This window comes from Balearica regulorum, chromosome 10, assembly GCF_011004875.1.
Source record: "Balearica regulorum gibbericeps isolate bBalReg1 chromosome 10, bBalReg1.pri, whole genome shotgun sequence".
NCBI lineage: Eukaryota > Metazoa > Chordata > Aves > Gruiformes > Gruidae > Balearica > Balearica regulorum.
In genome coordinates this window covers 20,919,313-20,946,285 of record NC_046193.1, presented here as the reverse complement: position 1 = coordinate 20,946,285, position 26,973 = coordinate 20,919,313, and the positions used below count along the sequence as shown (strand labels likewise).

The 26,973-nt window shown below is 41.3% G+C and overlaps 1 protein-coding gene across 10 annotated transcripts in view; it reads right to left on the bottom strand.

Moving 5' to 3' along the window:
• CHL1 (cell adhesion molecule L1 like) overlaps positions 1–26,973 on the bottom strand; it is a 137,462-nt gene that overhangs the window by 97,415 nt on the left and 13,074 nt on the right. For 5 of the 10 annotated variants that reach the window (XM_075762464.1, XM_075762466.1, XM_075762472.1 and 2 more), the window contains exon 2: positions 7,816–7,896. The exons of the other annotated variants lie outside the window; for them this stretch is intronic. The gene's annotated coding sequence lies outside the window, so the exon portion shown is untranslated. The remainder of the gene's footprint in view (positions 1–7,815; positions 7,897–26,973) is intronic. 10 annotated transcript variants of the gene reach the window in all.

Below are 26,973 nucleotides of genomic sequence, written 5' to 3'. Positions count from 1 at the left end.
TGAAGACTAATTAAGCAATAAAAAATACTTCACATAAATCTTAATGAGTTTTTCTAACCCTTCAGTAGTTGAATTAACTATAATTAATCAAAAAAATAAAGATGGTAATTTACTAAAGAACCTTTTACTTTTGATGACAAGATCCTCTCTTCCTAACTTGCCTGGAAAAAAGGATTTAAAAGATAAAGGGAAAAACTAGCCCATTAGCTAACAGGGAAAGAATATCAAATCACACTCCACATAGAAAAGGTTGGTATATTCAATGCCTTTTTATCCTTATGTCTCCACAAAAAGATGTTTTACAGTGACCAGACTCAATATAATTCATTTTAACTAGGAGCTTGAAACACAAGCTGAGCGGAGTTAAAGACTGCGTGGGTAAGATACAGCTGAAGAAGTCATTAAGGATTAAATTTATTTTGAAATACTTCAGGTATCAGCTGAAATTCTCAGCAAAATATTAGTAATTACTTTTTCGTATTCTCAGGGAACGGCCGAGGTCCCAGAGGGCAAGAGATGGTCAAACGTAGCAGCTATTTCTAGACATGGGAAAAAGGAAGACTACACAGTCTAGGTTCAGTACGCTGAAACACCCAGGAACATATGATTAAACAACGAAATTATAAGCACCCAGAGGAATATAAAGTGAGAAGAAACTGCCAAAATGCATTTGTGAAGAACTAATCACGTCAACCCAGTGTCCTTCTTTGTTTTAAATCAGGTTAATTACCCTATCACAAGAAGGAATTAGATGTGATACATTTTGCATAGATAAACATATTCCTCTATCACAGTACAGTAGATCTACCAACTTCTCATTTTAGACTAACAAGAAACACACTCAAAGAACAGCTTTCAGCTGCCCACTACCACACTGAGGGAACACACCAGCGTATCTCCACAGGTGATACTTGGTCCCATATTTTCATGGGTGACTTAGGTGACGTGAAGTGCGGAGGATCTGCAAGCACTCTGGAGGATAGCACAAGCACACCAAGCTATCCCAACGTGTTGGAAAAAAAACCATCCAAAATGGAGATAATTTAATAGAGAGATACGCAAAGTCCTACGTATTTTGGAAATAATCAAGCACAAACTTTAAAACATGCTTTATCAGGTAGACGGCAATACAGAGAGAACAGAGAGGTTAGAAAGGATAAACCTAAACGCGAGTCAGCAACGCAAGTCTGCTGCCAGAGAGACAAGTGGTGTTTTGGGAAATATTAACAGATGTTAACCACAGGACACAGGAGGTAATTATTCATATGAGATTTAGAAACCATGACCTAGAAAGAAGAGTATTTGTTCACTCTATAAAGAGAGAGGACCGAAAAGTAGACATAGCAGCAATATTCCAATGCATAACCGGTTTTAATTAAGAAAACTACAATCAGTTGTACTTCATGAACATGAGTAGTGACTGGCTTAATTCACAGAAAGGAAAATTAAGGATAGATAATTATGAAAAGCTTTCTGAGCTATATAGATAGTTAATCATTTTAATACGTTGTCTCCAAGACCACTCTTGGGAGCCATCACCGGAAGCTTCTAAAGAGACCTCGACACAAACATCTCTCCTGGAGGCAGGCTATGCAGTGTGGTCCACTGGAGGGAACTAGATGACCCCTTAAGATCTCATGCCAGATTTGCATTCTGACACTTCTAGCATCAAAAAAAGAAAGAAGTAACATCATACAGAAACGTTATCTCCTCTGGAACAAAATAAGGGTGAAAGAATCACTTAATTTGGCACAACTGACTCCTGCGGCCCAGTATAGCACCAGCTTCATATTATCTTTTTATTAAAATTCAAATTACGTACTTGCAAGTCAGATCAACTACGTACAATTAGCTATCCATACCTGAGAGTTTGCAAAGAATCAGCCACAAAGGCGCCTTCTTTATCCCAGCACTGCCAGTTTTACCTTTTCTTAAGAAACACAAGCAAATAAAACCAACCAGAAAAAACTGCCTTGTTACACTTCTGTTTGCCACTCCTGTACACACTGGTTTCTTAAGATGGTCTACTCTGCACTATATTTAGGAAAAAAGCCTTTCAGGAGGAAAAGGGTGGCATGAAATATACTTCCTTCATTGTGATGGTTTGTATTACATATTCTTATTCATTTTTCTTAATTTACTATGCGTTTGGTAGTCCCATGTAGTACTTTGCAGGAAAGGTTGTTTCAGCATCAGACCAGAATTTTATATTTCAATTTACTGAAGCAATACACGGGCTTTGCTGATGCTGAATTTATTTTAACTTTCTATTTTTATGTGATTTTATTAACTCATTTATATAAAGCTGAATTACAGTCTATTACCAATCTATTTTCTCTATGTCTACAAGTATATAGTAATATAGCAGATATATTTGAAATAATAGGAATAACAAAAGTAGTATTATGCACAATTATAGCTAGTGGCACTCAAAAATCACACATTGTTAACAACAAATGACAATATTATATAAAAGAAATACCATCTGAAAACTGATTTTACACGGCATATTAAAGACTTGATGGCTCAGGAGATGGGTAATAGAATAAAAAGCCTTTCATCTCAAGGTCATCAATTCAAATACAAGTCAGACTGATAGTAACTGAGAGCCATTTGATGGGAGCTCTAATGAACCTAGTCTCGTTACTAAAAATGTACGAACAGCCGTAGCATTTAGCCCTTCCTCCTGCCTCTGACAGCAGTCAGTACAGAAATCACAGAGACTACGGAGGCGCAGATCGAATTCGGCAGGTCGAGTTGCATTTCCCTTGTTATACGCTGCCAGCCCCAGGCTATCGCTATTTTAGCACCTTCCTAGCGGGTACCTGTTTGTTCTGTTCCAAAATTCAACATCCTCACCACTGCTGTGTCTCTTATTGCTTGGAGGGTTGAAAAACAGAACTGGGTTTTCAGCTCCCCGAGTGACCACTTCACATGGTGCACAGACAACGCTCCGGTCGTTGCTTTGAGCGGTACCAGTTTGGTACATTAATGCATTATCTTCATTTGATATCTTACTATTTTTCTGGTACGTATCAAATAACATACCAAAGTAAGGCAATGTATTGGGAAAGAGAGGAATCCCCGAGCAAACTAGAACAACTGTTCTGCTAGCCTCACGTTAGCCAGCAAATAAAGCAAACCGCGTATCGCGTGACTTGACAAGCAAACTCAGCGTCTTCTGGAATAAAACCACATAAAATAAATAAAATTTCCTTTTTCCAATAGAATGCCTACATAATTTACTGTTGGCTACAGTATTAACGTGATGTAAAGCACATAAGAAGCCTGTTGATGTCCTTTTGCTTGCCTTTTTATGCTGAATGAGATTTAAAAAAAAAAAAAAAAAAAAAAAGGATGAATTTTCAATGATTCTCCAGAACAGCATCCCAGAAGCAATATTGCTTTCAAATCTTCCATAGGCAAAGCTCAGTGTTTGCACGCACAAACACCTACAGATGCCCGTTTGCAGGTATAAATAGGGACATACAGAAGCATCAGTGGGACATACAGTAAAAGAACAAGTGTTCCCTGTACTCGCAATTTGGAACCCATAGATTCCTTTTTGAAGGGAGGCACCCAGATCACCTCCCCAGGTCCCCTCCAGACTCAATTATTTTAAGATTCTAAAATTTAACCACCTCATGACTCATGTAAACTCCATCTTCAGCAGCACCTAAGTTTAGGAGAGCCATTTTGTTATTCAGAAGGACTAATGGTTTCATTTTAAAGGTAACCAGGTGCCTAAAGATGCAGTTTACAACCAGCATGGGTTTCCGATATCTAGATAATCAATTCCTTACTGCAATTTTTCCCCAGTGTAGCACAGGTGCCTAATAACCATTACAACCCCAGCCCTTATCCAGGGGAGACAGTGGAAATCCCCAAACTCTCACTTTTCTGCTGTGTCTGTGTTCTGCCATCTGTGTTTTCTGCCTCAGCACCTACACTTCCACTATTAAAACCCTCTTGACACCTGTGCTGAACTTGACCATTTATTCCTAAATCCCAACAAGCTCATGAGACCTATAACCCATAGCTCACTAAGATTTTCAGATACAACACTAGTTCAAGTTATTTCGCAGTTAGTAGCTAAGTAGGCGCTTCTGGAATATGCCCACTTCTCCCAGTTCAGCCCTCGCAGAAGCAGATGGGAAGATGCCGGACGCGCACTGGGACCACGTTCCCGCGCTCCGCAGGAAGTAACGGCCCCGTCACACCGCACAGCAGTGGTTTGGTGACAGTTCAGCCGCAGTTTTGGGAGAAAGAATTTGTTGGTGCTACATACAACTGTGAGCTTTACCTAAAAGCTTCCACTTTATGGAAGCCCTTCATATGGCGGAGATGCTATAAATGTTTGAACCGCCATTGGCCGAGGACGCGCACACCTCGTGTCGCTGTGCAGCCTGCAGCACTGGATTGCTAACCTGATTTTCCCTTGCAAGCGGTCAGGATTTCACCAACGCTGATTACCTGAGGTTAAAACTAGAAATTGCTTTGTTCCAGCAAAGAGCTACCTCCTGGCTTGCAACACCAAATGATCCTACTTACGTCATGTCTGTCCAGACGACTAACTGTCAAAAGTACAGAAATATGGATTTAAGTGGATTTTGGAGTGTGGAAAAATCCCAAATCCATCAGTTAAGGTCATTAGCTCATGTGACACACCTCACAGAAGTCAATTTTCAAGGATAAGCGTGTGACAATCTGACTGGAGGAATTCTCCTTTAATGCATTATAAATTCATTTATTATTACAGTTATTATAACCTTTATGCAGGGCACTGAAGCTCAATTTGTTCTATATCAGCTAATGTTTTTAATGAGCCCTTTCTTCTCCTCAGGATGGGAGCTTCCTTAACCAGCTATTTGGCTTTTAAGCAAGTAGAAAATGACATGAGGGTGTATCCTCCTTATAATACAGCTTCATATATCATGCCCTGAATTTTAGATAAAAACAAACGAGTACTAACTTTCACATTGCCAAATATTTTTTAAAAGGTAATAGACTCACAAACTCTAAATATAGGTACTTTATCACACAGTTAAATGCACTGAAAACTTAATTACAATTCCTCTATTGGAGAAACGCATTTAAATAAAAAGATCCTGCCTAAACGCAGTTATTTGTGGGGGAGACATTAGAGCATCCATTAACTTAAGTCTGAAGCCCCATCTGAATGGCTTCGGGTTCATTCTCTGGTCACGCAGGGCAAAGAGGTCGCGAGGTTGATCCCTGCACCGAGGAACCGGCACGTTAACCAGAAAAGTGGGTGCACTTGAAGTTGCGAACCAGAGGGAAGAAAACAGCGCGTTTCTCAAACGTACTCCTTGCCGAGGCGCTGGGAGCCAAGCGTCCAGCTGGTTACAAAGGCTGCGTCGCTCTGCGACCTTTCTGGCTACGGGAGAAGGTCAGGGTGTTTAAAAGCCGTGTAAACGTGGCACTTCGGGACATGGTTTAGTGGTGGACGTGGCAGTGTTGGGTTTAAGGTTGGGCTCAATGATCTGACGGGTCTTTTCCAACCTAAATGATTCTATATATTCAAGTCTACACTTGGAATGTTTTCCCTCTATTGCCAATATTTCTCCCTTGAAATGGAATAGCTCAGCCCATGGGATACTCTCAAAGGGAATACAGGAGAAGGTTTTTGGGGGTGGGGGAAGAAAAAAAAAAAAAAGGAAAAAAAAATTATGCATTTTTGGGGGTTGTCTAAGAGGAAACAAGACAGGCTGTCCCAAAAGAAAAGCAGAGTAAATCTTTATTCTCTTCTTTCATGCATACCTAAAAAAGAGCCAGCCTTCACATGGTGACCTTTCCAGATGGCTGGTCTTGAAAGAGGAAAAGTTTATAAGCTATCCTACAGACTGACAAGAAAGGGAACTTTTCAGTTCAGAGCTGCTCTTGCGATAAGATGAATCAAAATATAACCAGATTTTATGGAGATCTCGATTCACACAGCATCTGGATCCCACTGCCTGATTAGTTGGGATTTATGAGAAATTACTGAATTATTTTCTACTTGAAATAATCACTAGCTGTAAGGAAAAAATAATTTTTCAGTGGGTATAAGAATAAAAAAAATTACTAAAAAAGTTAAAGCCATACTCAGACTGCATTTTACTAATAACTTTGTCATTGTGAATTTTACAGACCACAAAAATACACAAAATGAAATTCAGCAGCAGATACACAAGAACAATGTTCTCAGCTCTGCTCTCTGCAGTAGTCAAGGCCAGCGAACAGAATACAGAAAATCCCAATAAAGAGTATCTCAAAAGAAAGTTATGGGGTAAATAATTCCCATTATACACAAAGCTTTAGTCTTAGAGCTCCTATTAAAAGTGAATGGGAAATGCATATTTAAACTCCACATTTCGGTAGCACAGACTCCCTTTGCATTAGCCACAAACAAGAAACGGAACAGAAAATTATAGGAAGTTTTCTTTATGAATGTGATTAAAAAAAAAAAAAGAAAGAAAGAAACCCCTTGCCGGTATGATTATTTCCTCCAAGCACATCTCACTACAGGAAGGGTCCACAGGCAGTAAAACTCCCTGGTAACAAGCTATTCTAACAAAGCTCAAGACATAAATAACTCCATGGCCCCCAACACAAGAAAGACGTGGACCTGTTGGAGCGAGTCCAGAGGCGGCCATGGACATGATCCCAAGAGCTGGAGCACCTCTGCTATGGAGACAGGCTGAGAGAGCTGGGCTTGCTCAGCCTGGAGAAGAGAAGGCTCCAGGGAGACCTTGGAGCCCCTTCCAGTCCCTACAGGGGCTCCAGGAAAGCTGGAGAGGGGCTGGTGACAAGGGCAGGGAGTGACAGGCCAAGGGGAATGGCCTGAAGCTGCAGGAGGGGAGATGGAGATGAGATGGGAGGCAGAAATCCTTCCCTGTGAGGGTGCTGAGGCCCTGGCACAGGGTGCCCAGAGAAGCTGTGGCTGCCCCTGGCTCCCTGGCAGTGTTCAAGGCCAGGTTGGATGGGGCTTTGGGCAACCTGGGCTAGTGGAGGGTGTCCTGCCCATGGCAGGGGTGGCACTGGGTGGGCTGGGAGGTCCCTTCCAACCCAAACCATTCTGTGATTCTATGGCTCCAAGACCTTTTTTCACTGATGAACCACTAAGGTCCTGCTCTTCCACTATTTCTCTTCAACACACCCCAAGGGTACTTTAAAGACAGGCAAGGTCCATCCACCACTTTGGATCCAGCCCCTCAGATGTTTGGGGTAACTCACTGCCCCGGTAGCTACGATCACCAGCTGTTGGAAAGCAGAATGAAGGACTTCCTTTGAAATAGTCAGAACAGAATAATTACAGCACCTTTTCCTACAGGTTGAAGGCCCAAACAAGGTTGAAGGAGTTGGGGTTTTTTGGGTTTGGTTTTTTGGTTGGGTGTTTTGTTTTTTTTTAATGTAGCATCACAAGCTCCTCACCAATTAGATGCTACAACAGGATAAAGCCTAGCTTAGGGCTCAGCAACCCACATAATAACAAATGACTGTTTGCTTAATTTGTAAAAAGAGAAGACAAACAAGTTCCATCTGATATTAGAGAGCTTTCAGACTTTGAAAGCATGTCTGCATACTTCAAGTAATTAAAATCACATGGAATTATTCCAGAACATACATACATGCACAAATAAATATACACACACGTGTTTATGCTTTTGTAGAAAGCATATTAAAGACAGAAATAGCATCAAATGGGTCTCAAATGGTTACGATGACTTTAGCTGTTATGATTCAGAAATAAATTAAATAAAATTTACATCCAAAACACAAATACTTAATTTTAAAAAATGATGCATTTCTAACCAGTACATGCAGCTGTTCCTTCATCAATGCATGGTCAATTTGCAGTTTTACATCTGAATCGCTCTCCTCACTTTACTGCATCTAGAGAGAAAGATAAATTTGTGATTTGAGTAATGGTATGTCATATGTTGACTTTATCTGAAAACAACATCTTTATCAGTACAATTCCTTTATTTTCTTTTTTATTATTTTTTTCTGTACCACTGAGTTTATGTCTGCTCTCATTCTCTTTGCCCTCCATTTAACTGCAAAAGGACAGGTTTTTCCATATTTGAATAACAGAAGCAACATACCCCATGGAATAAAAAAAATGGGCTGAAGTAAGAAGATCTGATCCTTATTCTAAATCTGGTTTGTGACCTTGGAACGAGTCACTTCTCTGCACCTTTATTTCCCCTCTCTTTCTTTGCCTTTCTTGTCTGCTTAGATAACAAGCTTTCTAAAGCCTGTTAAGTGTTTGTATAGTACCAAACAGGTAAGATTCAGCTTTCCTTGGAATCACTAGATAACCAGAAACAATAAATCCTATCAATCTCCACTTACATTATTGCTCTCCTAGAGTCCACTAACGTGAAACACAATTTCAAAGTGGTTTTCAATAGTTACTTTCATTTAAAATAAAAAAATTAAAAAGGCTCATGAAAGAAAAGTGTATTCAAGAGGAAACAGATCCCTTAACTGTTGTTTTCCAACAGCATTCCCCCCACTTTAAACAGACTGGCCAAGAATTGCATTTCTATATCAACCTCTCATATACGTGGACACGATCCACCTCTGCTATTGAGCCAGCACCTCGATATTCACTCCTGGCTGAGCCGTGGTGCACCACGGGCTCCAGTCTCTGCTCAGCATCCCACCCTGCACCCACAGGATGCTCTGCTGCGTGAGGGAGCACCAAAGCCGACGGGGAGACCTTGGAGCTTTAAGGCCACTCTTCTTCCTCTTCCAGAAGAGAGTACACACACACAGTGTAAATGCCAGGCCATGCTCCTATGCCACCAAGGGGCAAAAGAAGCACACAAGCACCTTTTTTTTTTTTTTTTTCCTTTTGTGGGTCACCTTTAAAAGTGACTCTTTCAAGACTCTGTATGAATGACAAGATATTCAGTGAGACGTCTTAAGGGAAAAGAAGTGATAAAGAGAAATTCAGCTAACCTATTTTCTTTCTTGTCACCACTTGATAATCTCTTTATCTGGTCTCATTTCACCAGTTGCAGACAGACTTATTTCCCCATGGACAGACCCAATCCTTCTTCCAAAGTGCACACGGCCCTCCTTTACCACAGCATTACAAATTCATTTTGTAACATCTCATTGCTATTTTGGTGCATATATAGCCAAACTCAGCATACATAGATGTACACGTATAAGATGTACATGCCTATTGCCACACACGTCTCTAGTCTTTTATGTAGTTTCTGTGGTTACAGGCACACAGACAACACTTACACGAACCTCTCCGTCAAAAGAGGTACGCGATTTCACTGAAACACAATTCACTAGCACATATATTTTAAAGTTCAACCCCTTTGTCAATAAATCATGGGTTCTGATGCGAACAGAAAACATTTCCTAAAGCTCTGCAGTGATTTAGGAACCACAATTCTACTTTCAGCTGCATCTTAATCCTTCTTGACTTCTTTTGAGGTTTTAGCTTAGAAATGTTTACTCTCCTGCTGGAAACACACTCATCCTTTTATAACGTCTCTACCTTCACAGAGTAACGTAACTGCAACTTGGGATGCCAAATGCAAATTGCCTGATCTACAGCTCCTGCCAGCTGGGTATAACCCAACAAAGCCGCGGCAGTCTGGTCCAAGGATTGCAAGACATGCCTCAGCTAGAAAGCACAGCAAACCCAAACCCAGTCCTACGCACCATCACCAGGGCTGGCAAAGCAGCGTAGAAAATCCCTATGCCGTGAACCAGTGTAAAACAGAGGCTGTTTTCAGGATTTCAGTATCACCAGGGCAGTATCACCAGTTCAAGACCAGAGATGCTACTGTCACACCAGGTCCAGACTTCCTGCCATGACATTTCCCCCAGCTACCTCTATATTAAGCCAATCCACTTGTAATTGATGAAAACACATACTCTGAATAAAAAAAAAATAATAAAAAAAAAAATCTACTTTTCATTTAGAGACATGAAAAAAGAAGAAATTCAACATTATTTTAATCAGATATTCTGAGGAGGGAATTATGACTCGTATGTGCCCCTCCCCCTATTTTTTGATTTAACTCAAAAATGGCAGCAGAGAATAACAACTCACATGCTTTATAGCTGAATTCTTTTTAATCAGCTGTCTCCTATCTTTACCAGCTGTTTGTCTGCTTCTCCCGTTTATGCTGTGCATCTTCGACTTATCGATCTAGTAAGCTTTAAATTACAGCTATCCATGAAGAAAAAAAAAAAAGCAAAAAAAAAAAAAAAAAGCAGAGACAAGCCATAACAGGAAAGAGTAGACCTGATAAAGGATTTCTGAAGGGCTACTCACTTTTGCTAAAAGAAAATCTTAATAGAATTTCCTGGAGAGAAGGTCTGTAGGACTGAAGTTATCAGTGTGCTGTAAGGAGAGAGGAAGGGTAAATAGAGCTCACAGATTGAAGGAAAGGATTTATATCAGAACCAGTTCCAGTGAAAAGTATAGGAAAACTTTGCAAAAAGCCCACAAGATACAGTATTAGTAACCTACTCCGTATCACTGGGTGCTTTTATTGGGTTTATTAGAGCCAGCCAATTTATAGCAGCTCTTGTTTCAGGCATAGTATACACAGACAGTAGGAATTCATCACTCCCCAAAAACATTTTAAAATGTTTAACATTAAAAAGGCCGAGTATGGGCAGAGCTGATTGCAGTGCTCAAGTGCACCTACTGCAGCTTCAGCTCAAAGACTGCTAAGGGGTATTGCTTTAGGCTTTCACCTGTGAGCTACCAGGACTGTCCTACTGGGGGAACTAAGCTGACCGTAAATCTCCACAATCCTCCTCCATCTCCAATCCAATATTCCATGCAGTGATACTGCAACTCCCCGGAGAAGGCGATCTAAGCTCCCGACAACTTGCATCACCTGGTGAAGGTTATCCATCATTTTGCCCGAGTCTCTTCGGTAACATGAAGGAAGAATTATGACTCAGTGGTCTATGTCCCAGGTGTTCCCATCTGGGGTGATGCTGTCAGCAGGAAAGCACCATCATTCCTCCTGCGTAACAGCTACGCAACAGGCACAGAGAGCTTTTGTGTCCCTCTCTCAGGTAAACAGCTATCTGTCCAAATCAAGCTACTTAAGTTTAAAAATCAACCATCAAGCTTATTTCACAGAGGGATAAGAAGATCTGCGGCACTCTGGGCTACGTGCCCTTATCACAGCTGTGCACAGAGGTATCCACACGGCCATTGCTAGGCGGCAGAGAATTTGCACCTGCAAAGATGGTCTAGAAGGATTGCATTGCACTACACCGGAAGGGAAAGAATTATTGAAACAACGTATGTCTTAATGAAAAAATCTATCTCCCAGTCTGTGTTGAAAACTTAACCTGCTGTTTGGGTTTTCATGCCTTGCATACTACAAGGGAAAAATCTGCAGCCTCACAAGCTGAGATTTATAATGACTGTCCTAGAGACCTCACGGCCTGAATCAGAGCGGTTAGGTTCCCTGGTCTTGTAAATCTGTTGAAATTTTTAAAGATGAGAAATAAAAATATAATCTTTTTCCTCTGTGGGTATGGGCGAAGCGTCTGCATGTCTGGATTCTCAGTGCTGCTTCTGCTTCCCGCTTCGCAATGGCATTTTATTGTTATGATGCTCTGCGAGTACAGTCACTCTGGTCTTTCAGTTTTCCCAGAGGTTAGAGGGACCTGACAGATTTCCAAGTGAGGGAACGCAGTTCACACTTTTATTCACTCAGCTGGTCATTCACTCAATTTGACACTGTATTTCAGCCAAGTTATGGTGCAGAGAGAGGGAGAAGCAGCAGGGCACAAAGATGGCTTTAAGACATCTCCGATCCCCGTGTCGAGCTACCCGGGGGCTGCTTGGTCTCTGAGCAGAGCCGGGAGCAAACGCTGCAGCCAGGATTGGGGCTGGCATCACCCGCTGCCTCTGGCCATGCCACAGATGGCACAGGCGGCTTCCCGGGCTCCTCCATCTACTCACTGCAGAGGAAGAACAGACTGGAGCAAGGACGAGTGGTCCCTGCTGCAATGTGACCTTCACATTTCATCCACCCATTTCACTCTAAAAGATACATGAATCGATGAAGTACAAGCCTCTGAGTCAGGCTCAGATAATATTCTGAAAACGAGAAACTAAATATTTAAACGCTACTTGAATCATGCCCACTGCAGAGCCCCACATGGCTGAGGAAAATCATTAATAGGTTTGGCCCAGAGGACTTGGCGAAGCCGAACGGTGCGGGAAGGGCAGCGCTGGGCAGGACGAAGCTCTGATGCTGCTCTGGCGACTGTCCCGCAGCAAAGCCCCCCGCCCCGCAGCCAACCCGCTCCCGCAGCACATCAAACCTTCAGAGACTCCGCTCTGCCTCGCGCTGCACACCACAAAGCTTTATCCTATTGTGGAGCGCAGCGTGGGACGCGTGGGTGGCAATGGGATGAAAGGACCCCAAATCCCAGCACCCCAGCCCGGGCAGCGTCCCCATCGGCTCCAGCACCACTGCGAATGAGCTTCGCTTGTGCATTCTAATAGCAGAAGGGTTTTTTTGAGGAGGAAGTTTTGTCAAACAATTAAAAGATGCATTAACCAGCTTGGAAAACAGCACAGGATGAAATGGATAAACGACAGTCACAACAAAAGGCGGCTGTCCTTACGGCTTATGGATCCCACGTGAGTGCAAACGTGATAAAGGGAGTATTTGCAACGACATCTTCAGACTAATACCAAGTACGGAAAATTGATAGGGGTTGAGAAAAAAAGAGCGAGAGAGAGAAGGAGCTCTTAATTATTAAAGAAATAAACATTTTTAGATGTAATTTTTCCCACATGCATTATGAATACAACACAACAAAGCTGCAGTGCTGCTGAGAAAAGCTAATGCAACAGTTTTTCAACTTCTTAAATACAACTACTTTCTTTTTAGCAGCAGTAGGAAAGTACTAATTTTACAGGAATAAAATTAAGATGTCCAGTTTTGTAGATGTGCTTTGCCAATATTTCAGTTTTCCCCCCAGGAAAAAAATGAATTAAAAATGTGTTTCAGGTCAGTCTCACATTTAGAATAAGGTGGCTCATAATTACTGCAAGCACAATGTTGCAAGTTTCTCAAATATCTGTTCATTTATTACTGGAAGGGCTATCGGAATATGAAGAGAGCCTTGAAATACTAACCACAGCTACCCAAGACCATCACATGAGGTTAGCCAACAATTTCTGTGATTTACTGTACCAATAAAAGAAGGCAGCCATGAACAAGTTTTTGTAAATCAAGCATATTGGGCCAGATTCCGGTCCACAATTACTCAGGCATAAGAAATGTTACAGTACTCTGCTAGTGCATAATTCAGGTCTGTAGTGAGCTTAGCAATATGGATGTATGGCATTAAAAGGTGGTGTAACGGTTACCAGAAGAAAATCGACTTGGCTGTAACATACATACAGAGGCTAATGCATACACACGAAAACGCGCTCTCTCTCTCAGGCTTGTCACTAGCCAGGCACATCACAGATATTTTTCCCTAAAGAAAATGTCAAGGTCTATGCAAAAGCGCTCAGGTCTCGTGTACAGCACCGCCAGACAATCACGGTAGGTAAATGTTCAGCGGTTAAACCCCGTGCCATGACACACGCGCATGCATTGGGTTTAAATTTACGGTGCACACCAGGTGTTATTGTCCCTTAAGGAAAACCGGGGCTGGTAAGAATCACCTCTGCCAACGGTTCCCTCCTGGGTCAATAAATCCTGATAGTCAATAAAAGTCAGCGAGCAAAACTGACACCACCACAGGAGCCTCTGTGTACCTTGGGGTAAAATTTGGCACGCTTAGTATCTGCTTATTAGTTAGAATGGTTTTGCATTTGAGGTCCCCAAGGTATAGAGCACACTTTCACTTGATTTTAATAACCATCTAACACACAACACAACTCTGCATTACAACCTTTCCTTGCGCTCTTCGACACGGAGCGTATGCAAAGTGAACGGCACGTGGGCCGAGAGAAGGATTTCCCCTGAACTGGTAAGGTAGCATCGTGAACATCTACACGCCAGCTAAAAAATGGCCAACATTTTTCATGAGATCCATGCGTTCCTATCGCAATACCGGGGTTTCAGGAAAGAATACAGCCAGAAAACTTAGCTCTGTGTTTTCCAGATACAAATTAGATTTCAACTATTCAAACTCATGTGCCAAAACGCAGAGTCGTTCCCAGGTACTCTGGAGCAAATTTTCAACCGGGATAAATCAGCATTGGCTTTCTGAAGTTATTTTTATTTACACCACCTGACGAGCTATTTCCTTCATGTTTCCTAGTTAAAAGTTTTATGCAGGCAGTGTGTAGATGTAACTGAGGATGCTTTCCCCACTCTACAACGCAAAAGTCAATCATATGCAAACTGCCGTGATACCTGAATTCACAAAGAACAGAAGGACCTAACCCACGACACTAAGTCCAAATAATGTAGAAAGGTTTTTGAAATGATTTTTAAAATAATCAGTTTTGCTGCAGCCATGTTCACAACAGATTTAGAGTATAGTTTTAATGAAGGAATACTTTTTTCCTGTGGCAAAGGTTGTTCACTGTTAATCTGTAATTTTCAGGGTTTTTTTTTCCTGAAAATGCCTTTTAAATGCACTTGAAAAATGCCCCACACTGAAACTGGAAACTTAACCTTATAATATGTGATTCTATGTTTCAGATTGCTAATCATCATACAAGCTAATAAGTAACTTATTTGGCATCTAAAATGATAAGTAAAACCACGAAACAAGCAAACTTGAAAGATTTCTAAACCTAACTGGCAAATGATTTACAGACTAAAAATTTTTCTAGAGATTGACTTATAAAAGTTAATGACTTTCAAACAGAAGGAAAAAATGAAGGCAATAGACTGAAGCTGTTCATTAAAACTCATTTGTTCAATTCTAATCTTGATTTGGTCATCAGCTCTCCGCGTGCTTATAAGATGGTCAGGCCATGCAAACAAAGTGATATTTGTTCACATAACAATATTGAACCTTTATATAGCACTTTTCATCATCAAATCTCAAAGCATTCTGTAAAGAAGGAGAGCTTTGTTATCCCCAATTCACATAAGGAAATTGCAGCAGTAGGATAATTGCAGAGCCAGAAATAACACTTCCGAGTCCCCAGCTAATGGCCTAAGTAACAGCACATTTTATTAGGCATTTTATTAGCACAGAAGATGGCTGAGGTCAAGATGGGCGATTTCAGTATCGCAACTTTTGAACTGCTGAAAGCGCAAAGAGACAAGTGCAACTGAAAAAGTACATCAATTCAATGAGTGCTTTACATTGGCACTTAAGACTTGAAGCACGCCATTAACTCCTTCTGTCCACGGATATGCATAAAGACTTTATATGCCCATCGAGAAAGATTATTAAGCATATGCTTAAGTAATTACAGTACCTCAAATGTTTAGAGTCCAATAGGGTTTCAATTTTTTTTCTATTAAAAAAATACGTGTTTCTGCTGGTAAAGGCACTGTATAGGATTAAAAGCTGTTAAAATGTATGCTCAGAAAACAGAATTTTCCTCAGAAGAGACTAATGAGCCAGAATGATTTCTCAAGACTTATGCGTAGAGTTGTGCTGTGAAACAGGTGATGGTTTTTTGGGAGCTAACGCTTATGGGTCAGAATCAAAGACGCCAACCATGCTATAGGTGTTTGTTGCCCACCACCCGATCAAGAACTGGAAGCAGCTAAAGCTTTATTCAGCTTTCACAGTTAAAGGCTTTGGTCATTCTGGCAGACTTTAAGCACCCTGATATCCGCTAAGATGGCAACTTGGTGGTGCACTAGCAACCGAGATTTCAAGAGCGCGTCAAAGACAATATTGACGCTGAACTTCAAGGGAGCAGTTTGGCTTGCTCAGGGAACTAACAGGTGTAATGTCATGGATGACTGCCCTGGGGTGCAGAAGGGCACAGGGGAGCTCCTTGATCTTCAAGGAAAACCTCCTCAAAGCATGAGAACAATCCACCCTGATGAGTGGGAAGAGGAGCAGACGTGGCAGAAGGCTGACTTGGCTGAACATGGAATCCCTGACTGAGCTCAAACACAAAAAGAAAGTGAACAGAAGGTAGAAGTGGTGACGGGCTACCCAGGAGGACCATAGAAACATTGCCCAGACTGCGGGGTCAAAATTAGGAAACCCAAAGCCCAGGTAGAGTTGAAACTGGCAAGGGATAGTATGGCCAACAAGAAATGTTCACCCATAGGTACATCTGAGCAAAAGACCAAGGAAAATGTGGGTCAGTCCTGCATATGTCAACAGAACTACTGACAAAGGCTACAGAGAAAGGATGAGGCATTCAAAGACTTCTTTGTCTCGGTCTTTATTAGCAAGGCCTACTCACAGGCTGCCCAGGTCCAATGTCTTTGTCTGGGGCAGGGAAGTCTTATCTACAGCAGAGGAAGATTTTGTTAGGGACCATTTAATCAAACTGGACCTACACAGGTCTTTGAGTTTGCAGGAAACAGGCTGACATCATTTTGGGGCTGCTCTTTGTGTTTTTGAAACATTGTGGGAATTGGGGGATCCTTTTGATGACTGGAAAAGGCAACCGTCATGGACATCCTCAAGGGCAAGAAGGAACAACACACACCAACATCCAACCACCTGGTGACCCTCACTTTAGTCCCAAAGAAGATTACAGAACAAACATTCCTGAAGGCAATCTATTTAACCACTTAATATCTTCGTTAATGACTTAGACAATGAGAGGGAATACAATCGCAGCAAGTTTCCAGATGACATCAGAGCTGGGGAGCAGTTGACATGCTTGGGAGTAAGACTGCCATTCAGCAGCATCTCAACAGGCTGGAGAAGTGGGCTGACAGAAAGCTTACAACATTCAGCCCAAGCAGACACGAAGCTCTGCAAATGGAAACCCATGGTGCAGAGAGCAGCTCTGGGGAAGACAGCCTGGGGGTTGAACAGTCCGCAGCGACAGTGATGAACACCAACCACACGCTGGGTTGCATTCGCAGGAGCACAGCCAACAGGTCAAGGAAAGCAGTTATTACTCTTTATTCAGCACTTGTGAGACTGCATCTGGAACAGAGTGTCCAGTTTCGGTTTCCCTGTTACAAAACAGGCACAAACTAGGCAAAATTCAGCAGAGAGGACTGAGATGATGAGGGGGCTGCAGCACGTAACGTGTGAGGAGAGGCTGGGAGAACTGTATTTGTCTAGCCTGAAGAAGAGAAGGGTAATTACTGTTTTCAACTGGACAAAGCCCTGAGCAACCTGATCTAACTTCAAAGTCATGCCTACTTTCAGCAGGAGGTTGGACGAGATGACCTCAGAAGGTCCATTCCAACTTATTTTACAATTTTAATGGTTTCTCTTTTACTTGTATTTATCACAGGGCATTCACTTGTAAAGTATCATTTGGAAATAATTATTCTGACTTTGTGCAACATTTTAAAATACAATAAAAATTTCCATACATATTTGAGAAGCATCCAACTGCAGGTGAAAAATATCATGGCCTAAAAGCTAGTCAGCTGGAGCCAATTAAAGCACAATCAACCTCCCATGACACCAAAATGCCTAATTGAACTTCTACCCTCTGTGCAAGATGGAGATTTTTGCCTTCTCCACAAAAGACCAAGAAGAGGCGTTTGCTGCTCTGTGTCTCTGTAAGTCAAGATCGTTATCAAAACATAATGATCAAAACAGGAGATTCCTGCATTGACTAAAATAATGGTATTCCATCCTCTAATAAAAAAAAAAACAAACTTCCCTTGCAAAAAGACAACCTCAGAGTTTAGTCACAGACACCCATTTTTGTCCTCCTGGCAAATGGAGGATGTGAGCAGGAGCAAGTGACACACATGCATATTTAGAATTAAACTTCAAAAGCCAGTGGGTCATTAGCGTAACATGATAAAAACTCAGACATGTTTGAGAGAATAGCTATGGTCTAATAAAATGTGACTTTGGTTTTAAAACGAAGAGAAAAACTAAAGTCTATTTCAAGTGAAATATATAAACTTACAATGAAAATCAATTTGTATTTATAGATACTGAATAATGCACTCATTACTATTCGTTCTCATTACTGTTCATTTTGCAACCATCACAAAAAATATGGTGACTGACTGACAGCTTTTAAAATATTTTTATGCCTGAAGAATCAAAATAGCTGAAAGAAATCTGGAATTTTGAATTCAAAAAACTGTACAAACTGCCAATAGTATAGTAATCTAATCTTCTCTTAATTCTTTTTTTTTTTTTTTAAAGTTCAAATCTCCCTAATCTTTTGAGTTAATTTGAGTCATCCTTTTACTTTTCTTCTTTTTTGGGGGGTAAAAAAAAAAAAATCATGTTTTGCTTCCATTTGGCTTTTCTAAGCTGTGCAAATCTCTGTATATCACAAAGAGTACAAGCAACGTTTTCCCCTAATTAGTCCATAAAAATGCTAATTTTTCTAATGAATCAGATTGAAATATCACAGGAGCAGGTAATAGCGCAAATACAGAGTTTGCTTATGGGGTAGGCTTTCAGATTCATTTTGCTAATCACTACCACAGCACTGGGCAACTCACAAAGCCAATATTATAATGAGGTTAGAGAGGCAAAACATGCTCATCTTAATTTTTGCACAAAATACAGACAGTTACATGCATATGCATTCGCAGCAACCATGCATTCATTTATATATGTGAAGAAAACCAGACCCGCAGTATTTACAGCCCAGCTCCTCAGCTGCAGCGAGCCCTTCTATCCCCATTACAAGCAGAGGTCCTCTGCCTGTTTACTCAAGCTGAGGATGTGACCATAAATCTTTATTCTGCCCAATTTCACTGTTAATATAATCCATTTCAGAAACCGATAAAATAATGCTTTCTTTTTTCATGGACCAGTAGCTAATAATGTCACCAGTTTGAATTGTACAAGCGAGAGACTGAAATCATTGTCTGTCTGCCTCACAGCATCTCTATTTTTTTTTTCCCCTGCACTTACACTTTTGCTCTTGCCTTCTGTGCTGACACATACTAAGGCACTTGTATGCAAGCTGCAGATCTAGGAAGGAGTGGTCTTTTTTCAAGTCAAAAATCTAGTAGAATCAATGAGCTCTTAGAGGAAATCTCTTAGGGCTTGACCTTCAGGGTGGCCTTTTACTCTCTAAAACCCATGTAAAACAGTGATTCTGCCAGTCAATCCTTAGTAAAAGATTTAAAGAAAGGGACTGTTGCCTATTGGTGGCACCAGAAATCTAAGCAGGAATTAAGCAGCTTGTAAAAGCCTTTAAATTCAACTTATCATTCTGCCAGAGCTCTCCATATATTCTTTATGGCCCTGTGTTCCCTTACCCCTTTGATCATTTTATATTGAAGTAGTCTCTTGTTTAATACGTAGCTAAGATGACTGCACGATAACATCAAAACAGACGGGAACATAGAGAACATGAAAGAATCTGAAGTCAATAGGTTCGCCAATCACAATACATAAACAGGCCTAGTTGAAAGCCGCGGTATTACAGTGCCGTCTTTATGCTCTCACAAAGCCGCACGCAGCGTTAAGACCAACTACAAACTGAAACTAATGATTAAAACTACATTGGCCTAGCTTTCTTCTGCTTTAATTGCTGTTCGCTTTGCTCAGAGGGTATAAATCTACGAATCCAGCACCTATCTTTGTGCTTCATCCCAGTAGCCCACCGCACCAGCTGGTCTAACCATCTCTCCGTTAGAAATCAGGGTTTCCTCAACACATGGAAGCTGCACAAGTCCGTAAAACATCGTCCTTCACCCGTGTACCATTGTCTTTACAACAGAGGTCCAACCTTGCTCTAACCAGTTCCAGAGGTATTTTTGACAAGAAGCAAAATAGGTTTCATTGAAATCTCTCTCATACTCTTTTAAGAACATTAATCTACTTCAACAAAAAAAAAGAAATAAAGCCTGGTAACCCAAGACTGTCTTCTTGATCCTCTACATGTCCCTGTTTTAGTGTTTACATAAAACTACACGGTATGTGTCAGATGCCAGGCAGACAGAAAAGTTGATGTCTACCATCTAGAACTCATCTCACACTTGGTTTTCATACCATCTTTCTTGGCTGCCTACGCTCATGCTAATCTGCTAAAATCACTTTACCCACTTGGAAGGCAACATATCACTAGTACTCAGTTCTATTATTCATCAGACAACCACGACGGCAGCTCCATGACTGACTGGTAATTATCCTTTCCCACTGGATGTCAGAGACAGTTGCGTTTTCGGCAGCAATTTATTCTTCTTCCCATGGAGCCATGGGGTGGAAGCTGGGGCCTATTGAAGTCAGTGACAAAAGCCCCATTGACTTCAATTGTGTCAGGAATTCATCTTTCCATTAAGAGAGACCTCCTTAAGTGTTATTTGGTATATGATGTCAACACTTTGAGATAACAACTGACACGAGAACAACATGCACATTACCAACAGTGCCAGGATGGGACACAGCACTCAAAGGCTCTGCACGCTGTCAAATCCCTGTCACAGGACCAGACAGGATGGTGGTACACTCACATTTCAGGTGCCTCCCAACAGAGAACGGTCTCACGTCTGGTCAAGCCCAGTGCACACACCATGATCTGCAATACCTGGGAAGAGCCGTTACTTTGCCGTGCAATGAAGACATCTCGTTTGCTTGGTGGGCTGGGTCCATACTGCAGCCTGTAGGCTGGCTTTTTCAGCTCTAGTGCCTAACAGGGAGGTACAATACCCGCCTACAAAAGCGGTTTGGAATAGCTATGGCAATATAAATTCACAGCGTACACTGCACCTTAACTTCTTTAATAGGGACAAGAGCTAAAAAGGCAATGAATAAGAAGACAAACAAATCTCACCTTTCACTGACTTCATTTCTACCTCCTACACATGCTGGCAAGGAGCACGGCAGCATTGTCCAAAATGTTCGCTTCTTACAGGAAAAGTCATAGTTGTCATCTGGAGAATGTTTCAAGTAAATGAAACATTAAAGATAAAATTCAAGTGCTGACAAACATGTATCTTCTGAATTACAACATACTTTGATGATGGTTTTGCTGGATTGGGTTCCTCCTCCCTGTTCTGACCTGTCCTGTCACTGAGCTAGCGAGCTCACTTGCATTAATCAAGGTGTTTCACTTTTGCATCCTTTCACTTCCAGCTGGACAACCCCTTTTGCCTGAACTCCCCACCGGAATGATGGACACCTGCTCATCTTCCACACTGCTCCTCGGCCCTCCCTCCTCAACCCAGCTCTTCCTCCCACAGAAACAGGAGATGTTTTAATACCAAAACGGCAGGTATGAACGCATCCACAAACACATACACTTGGGTCAGGACTGTTCTCTCATTCCTGCACAACGTTCTCAGGCTACATCTCTTCTGGCTGTCCCTGGATTCTTGTGGTTTTTCCGGCTCGGATCCAGCCCACACTCGCTCCCTATTGCTTCCAGACTCTGTCCGGAAAGCTCTTTCAGCTACTCGCATAACTTCTCTGGTTTACAGTAGCTGAGGACGTAGTCACCAATTCCTCCAGCCAACGTGCTGATCACAAGCAAATAGCCACAGGGTCAGCGGAGATGTTTGCATTTAGCGATGGTCCGTGCAGAGCAAAGCCTTTCCTCGGGGTAAAAATATCAGCAGGCTGTACAAGCACAGCCAGGTCCGGGAGCGAGGAATCAGCACAAGCCCATCATCTTCTCCCCGCCTGCCCGAGCCTCAGCAGGTACGGGAAGGAGAGTCACGTCCCGAGGGCAGCAGCCACGAGCAGTCGGGCTGGAAGGCAGGTTTTAGCAGCAGTGGTTTTAGCGGCCGTCCCGCCCCAAACCAAGGTGAAGAATATTCTGCGTAACTCCGTCTTTCTCATCCCGCTGAACAACACAGGTAGTTAGACAAAGTCTTCTGTCTGCGTGAAAATTATGTTTAAAGAAAACTTCACTTTAAAAAGGAAGCCTCCAAATACATTTAAAATCCTGCTCAAGCCAAATTCTCAGCACAGCCTAGGAGATTTTATTCGAACGCATTTTTTCATGCTTCTGCACCAACTGACTGCAACTTGCTGGTCCTTTGTTCTGTGCAAGGCTCATCTTCTCTTTGCTATTCCTGTGCCACACAAACCAGCAAGCTCTCCTCTGAGGACACGGGAAATCCGCTCTCCTCCTTCAGGATTGGTGTCTGGAGCATCTAAACCACAGAAGCCTTATAAAATCTGAATTTGCTTTTCTGACGCCCTCTTTTATTTGCGTTGTTTAAAAACACTTTTATGCAAAAAAATTATTGCTTAAATTAACAGCAATTCTTATATATGGAAGGACAAAAAGAGTAATGGTAAGAATAAATCATGGTTCCTATGTAAGATGTATTACGACAAAAGTGGTATAAGTAAAGATGGATTGTAAAAACTATCTTAAAATACGAAGCAGAATCCACGAGAGCGACACATCAGACTAAAAATAAATAAATAAAAATCAACGTGCACTGCACTGGTTGCTTGCAAAATTAGACAATTAATTCTGTGTAAACTAACCTATCAGGAAACCGCACTGTGGGGATTCTGATAGCTGTTATTGCAGTACACTGTATTAAGAAAAGAGCGCTTTAATGAGATCCCCGGAGAGTCTCCACGGACTTGGATCTCCCTCTTGAAAAGACCATTTTTACCCCATTTAACTGCCAGTATGTTGCATCTCTGATACACGAATGAACAAAAAGAGAAAAAAAAAAAGAAAAAAGCTATTAATACAATTATCAGTACCAATAATCATTGTGCTTTTCAGGATCAAAAAAGACATTATGCCATTTTCAATATATATTATCCATCAGAAATAAGATCTGTATATTAAAACCCACTGCACTTAAAACCACTTACACCCAGAATAGCAGCAGCACAAAGAAAGCTTTTACACAAGGGGGTGTAAAAACCCATAATAATAATAATAATAAAAAAAATAAAATCACATAGTGCTTACCAGAACAATCTACAGCATGGCTTTTATTAATATTTTATTTTTCTATAAGTAAAGACCTAGTGTCGAGCTTGCCAAATACAATAAATGCCCCAGTTTAACATCTGATTTTTTCAGATAAGTACTGGAGAAAACCACCTTCAGCACCAAATTCAAAATGGCTGTATTTCAAACTGATTGCTTGCTGTAAAAAAACAGCTGTAAAACAGCAGAGCAGAATATTTTGATCAGAAGCTTAGTAGCAGGGTTAGAAGCTGTTCTTTTATTTGAAGATTCTCTGTAAAAACACGTACATCCGCATTTATGTCTTAAATCTGAGGAATCAATATTCTCAGGTTTCGAAAAGCTTTTCCAGTGAAGCCCGTGAATTTTTTTCATTGTATTATGTGTTTAACAGAAGTGGTCCAGCTAAGCGATGCCTTAGATTAGAGGGGTAAAAAAATGAAAAATTATTTTATTAATTGCACTTAACAGGAAGTGCAAATAAACAAACGATCCAAGAAAGAAACCCTTACAAACCTTTAAGCCACCCTGTAAATGTAGATGAATTACTGCATTTCTTCTCCAATTGTACTATTAGACCTTATGTAAGTAGCAACTCTCTTCATCACTAGTATAACGGACTGGATGTGACTAAAATAATGGACCAGGCTGCGATGCCAATGTTGATTTGCAATAGTTTTATAGAATTATTATTGTGCTGCTGCCATTTTACCTGGGCCAGCTTATGTGATATCCTCTGCCATCATGGAAACGAGCTCCTACCTGGACCATCTGAGACACACCAAAAGCAAAGCTGGAGGAAGACAGCCTGCAGGAGATCTCCTACAGATGGCCACCACTGAAGGCAGCTCTCCACAGGGAAGCAGACTCTAGCATGTTTTAATTGATTTTACCATGCTAGGGAACTGAGAAAGGGTTCAAATACAATCTTTAAGTCCTAATATTTACATGGGCAAACATTTGTTTATCTGTCAGCTGTGTAATCTCAGAGCCTCTGTAGAGCCCAGGACAGCCTCTTAAGTAGCTTTCTCCAGTTTTGATTAGCTGACTCCATAGCCAGCCCTATAAATATTCTTAACATTTGCACCCAATGGACCAAGTATTTTGTTGAGCAGACTAATTGGTTCACAACCCCTGCTAAGTATCAGCCGTATCATCCCTGACTGCCATAGGCTACTGTCATCATTAGCCAAGTGACAATCTCCCAGAGAATTTTGGCTCTTTAATCTCCGTTCTCCCTGAGGACATCAGACTTATTACGGGTTAAAGCTATCAGAGCTCGCTCTCGTTCCTTTCCTACGCTGCGTTCTCAGCACAGAAGGAAAAACCTTGTGAACATGGCGACACGAAGGAAGCTCATGTCCACGTCTCCCTAAAGGGACCGTAAGATGCTATGGACCACGCAGCCAAGGCAGAGGGCCAGATCCTGCCTGCATACAAATTTCCACCGATTTCCAAGAGAAGCATAAATTAATGGATCCCAGCTGAAGGTGCACACAGACAAAAGCAGCCCACCATATTAACACCAAAACGCCGTGGTTGGGATTGTCCCAGAGGCTGCAGAAACACCTTGTGCCTGAGGACACCTGCCCCGAGCCCCGGCAGTGGTGGGGTGAGGAAAAGGGAAGAGGGAGAAGCAGAGAAAGAGACGAAACACAGGTCAAAAGCTGGAACGAAAGGTGAACAAGAGAATAAAGGTGGGAAGAATGAAAGACAAACTCTAAGACAGACAGATAACATCCTCAGAAAGCCAGAACCGCTCAAAGGGTACCAGGATCAAACGATACAAATCTGACCTTCATTACAGCTGTGCCATAAAACTGGAGAGTTAGCCAAGAAATGGGGGGGGGGGAGGGGGGCAGTTCTTTTGGTTTTGTTTCATTAGAAAGAAAAAGTTCTGCTCAAACTCGGCAAAAACTTTAAAGTGTTGTAGAGCTGAAGCATTAAGGTCTCTTACTTCAAAAGACACACAGATCACAGACACCAATAGCTCATGGGATGATATTCAGAACTGTAGATGTTCCCTCCATTCATTTCCCTGAAATATTAAAAAACCCCACCCACCACCACAATTAAGAAGGAAGTCCTGTCCTCATTGCACTTCTCCCCATTCAAAAGAGGAAAAGCAATCATCTCGGTACAGACAAAAAGCCCTTCATGGCCCTCCGGCAGTCTTCGGCAGGAAGCATCCCCTGGATTGCCTGCTTTCAGACCAAATTCCTTGTCCTCTTAAAAATATCTTCTGCCCACTGACGCTAGACATTCACCTGGTCATATAAACCGAGTAGGGGAAATGAGATTTAAGTCACCATCCCAGCCTACCTGAAGGCAGCAGGGAAAAACCAGCTCTGCCATGTTGGCCTTTATGAAGTTTACAGAGGAAAATGGTTATTAAAGGAACAAAGTCAAAGCAGCTCACTGATGGACGCTGCCTCTCTCGTGTCCAAATCTGTCACAAGGCAATAAACTATGGGTTTCGGTACGGAGCTACACCACAGCAGCACCCTCCCACCACAGCAAGCGATCAGCATGCACAACATTTTTTTTTTCTTTGAGTCACGCTGAGAAATCTTTGCAATTTGTAGCTTTGGAAAGCTTCCACATTCACATTTAATTTGAAATGATATCCTCCCTGTCAAAACATGCCTGGGGGCAAGTCACTTATGAAAAAAAAAATTAAAAAAAAAAAAAAAAAAGACAATCTGAACCTTCTTGACTGCTCTGAGTCATAACATCTGCCACAGTGAGTGTCTGCAGCCAAATGCAGGAAGATGTTCTACAGAGAGGAGAAGCCAAATACAAGCAGTACCCCAAAATAGAAGGGATCTGAATCACTTCTCCATAGCTGTGGTAAGGCCCAACTGTTAAATATTAGGAACCAACATTAGTATAAAAGCTTTCCAGCACTTCTCATGTGCCTGCACAAGGCAAAGATCTCAATTACGTACACATATATTTATAAATAGAAGGTATACGTGCACTTGTGTGTGTATACTCATGCAAACACGCACATTATAGGTATGCAATTTCAAGTTTCAATATTTGTGTCTCCTGAATAAATCTAAAAATTTGATATGCTCCATATTGAGCTGCCTCACTGTTGTTTGTTTCCCTTTCAGTCACATCAGATGTTGCTGGTACTCTGATTATTTTCAGGGACGATAAAATAATATCAGATTCAAAAGCCCAAGGCAAAAGCTATTGCACAAAATAGTTTAATAAAAAAAAATTATGTATGCTATATATTTATATATCCCACATGACCTTTTTCCATGAACTGCCATGATGGTTAAACAATTCCATGCCAAACCATACACGTATAGTAAGTAATTTAACTAATTGGGTGTGTGTATATATATATTATAGCGTATCATCTTAACTTTATTCACTCAAACGACTACCTCTTAAGAAATGGCCAAGACACTCAGTTCAAAGGAAACGGTGTAAAACCTCGCAGGAGGCAGTTACAGAATAATCTATCCAGGGAGACATTAATTTCCGATCCCTATATTTAGAAACGGCCTATGATCTAAAACATGAGACTTTCTCGGAGGGACATAATAGATTTGTTTCATTTTATTTAACCGACGTTAAATTCACCAAATAGCCCCTGGCCTTTGGAAGGCTGAAAGAGAATAGTGTTGCTATTGGGTTGTTTTCTTACTACAAAAAAAAAAAAGAAAAATCACTTCAATAGAAAGCATCTGCTCAGCAGGCCAAGGTGGTCAGATGCAACTGAGATGGGAGGTTCTGTACAGAATGCATTAGAAAGGACTAAAAATAAGTATAGGGCAAGATCAACAATTTACATGTTTTGCTAATATATTCTTTCCTTTGACACTAAGTATAACTGTGTTCAAAAATTGTAGAAATAGACAGGACGGAAAGGGTCAAAAATAAGGAAAATATTAAAGGTTCCTTTAAGAAAGGAATGAAAAGAATTATCAGTATTTCATGTGCAGATGAAGTGTTTCAAGGAATGAACATGACAGACATAAGTATTTATGAAAACAGGT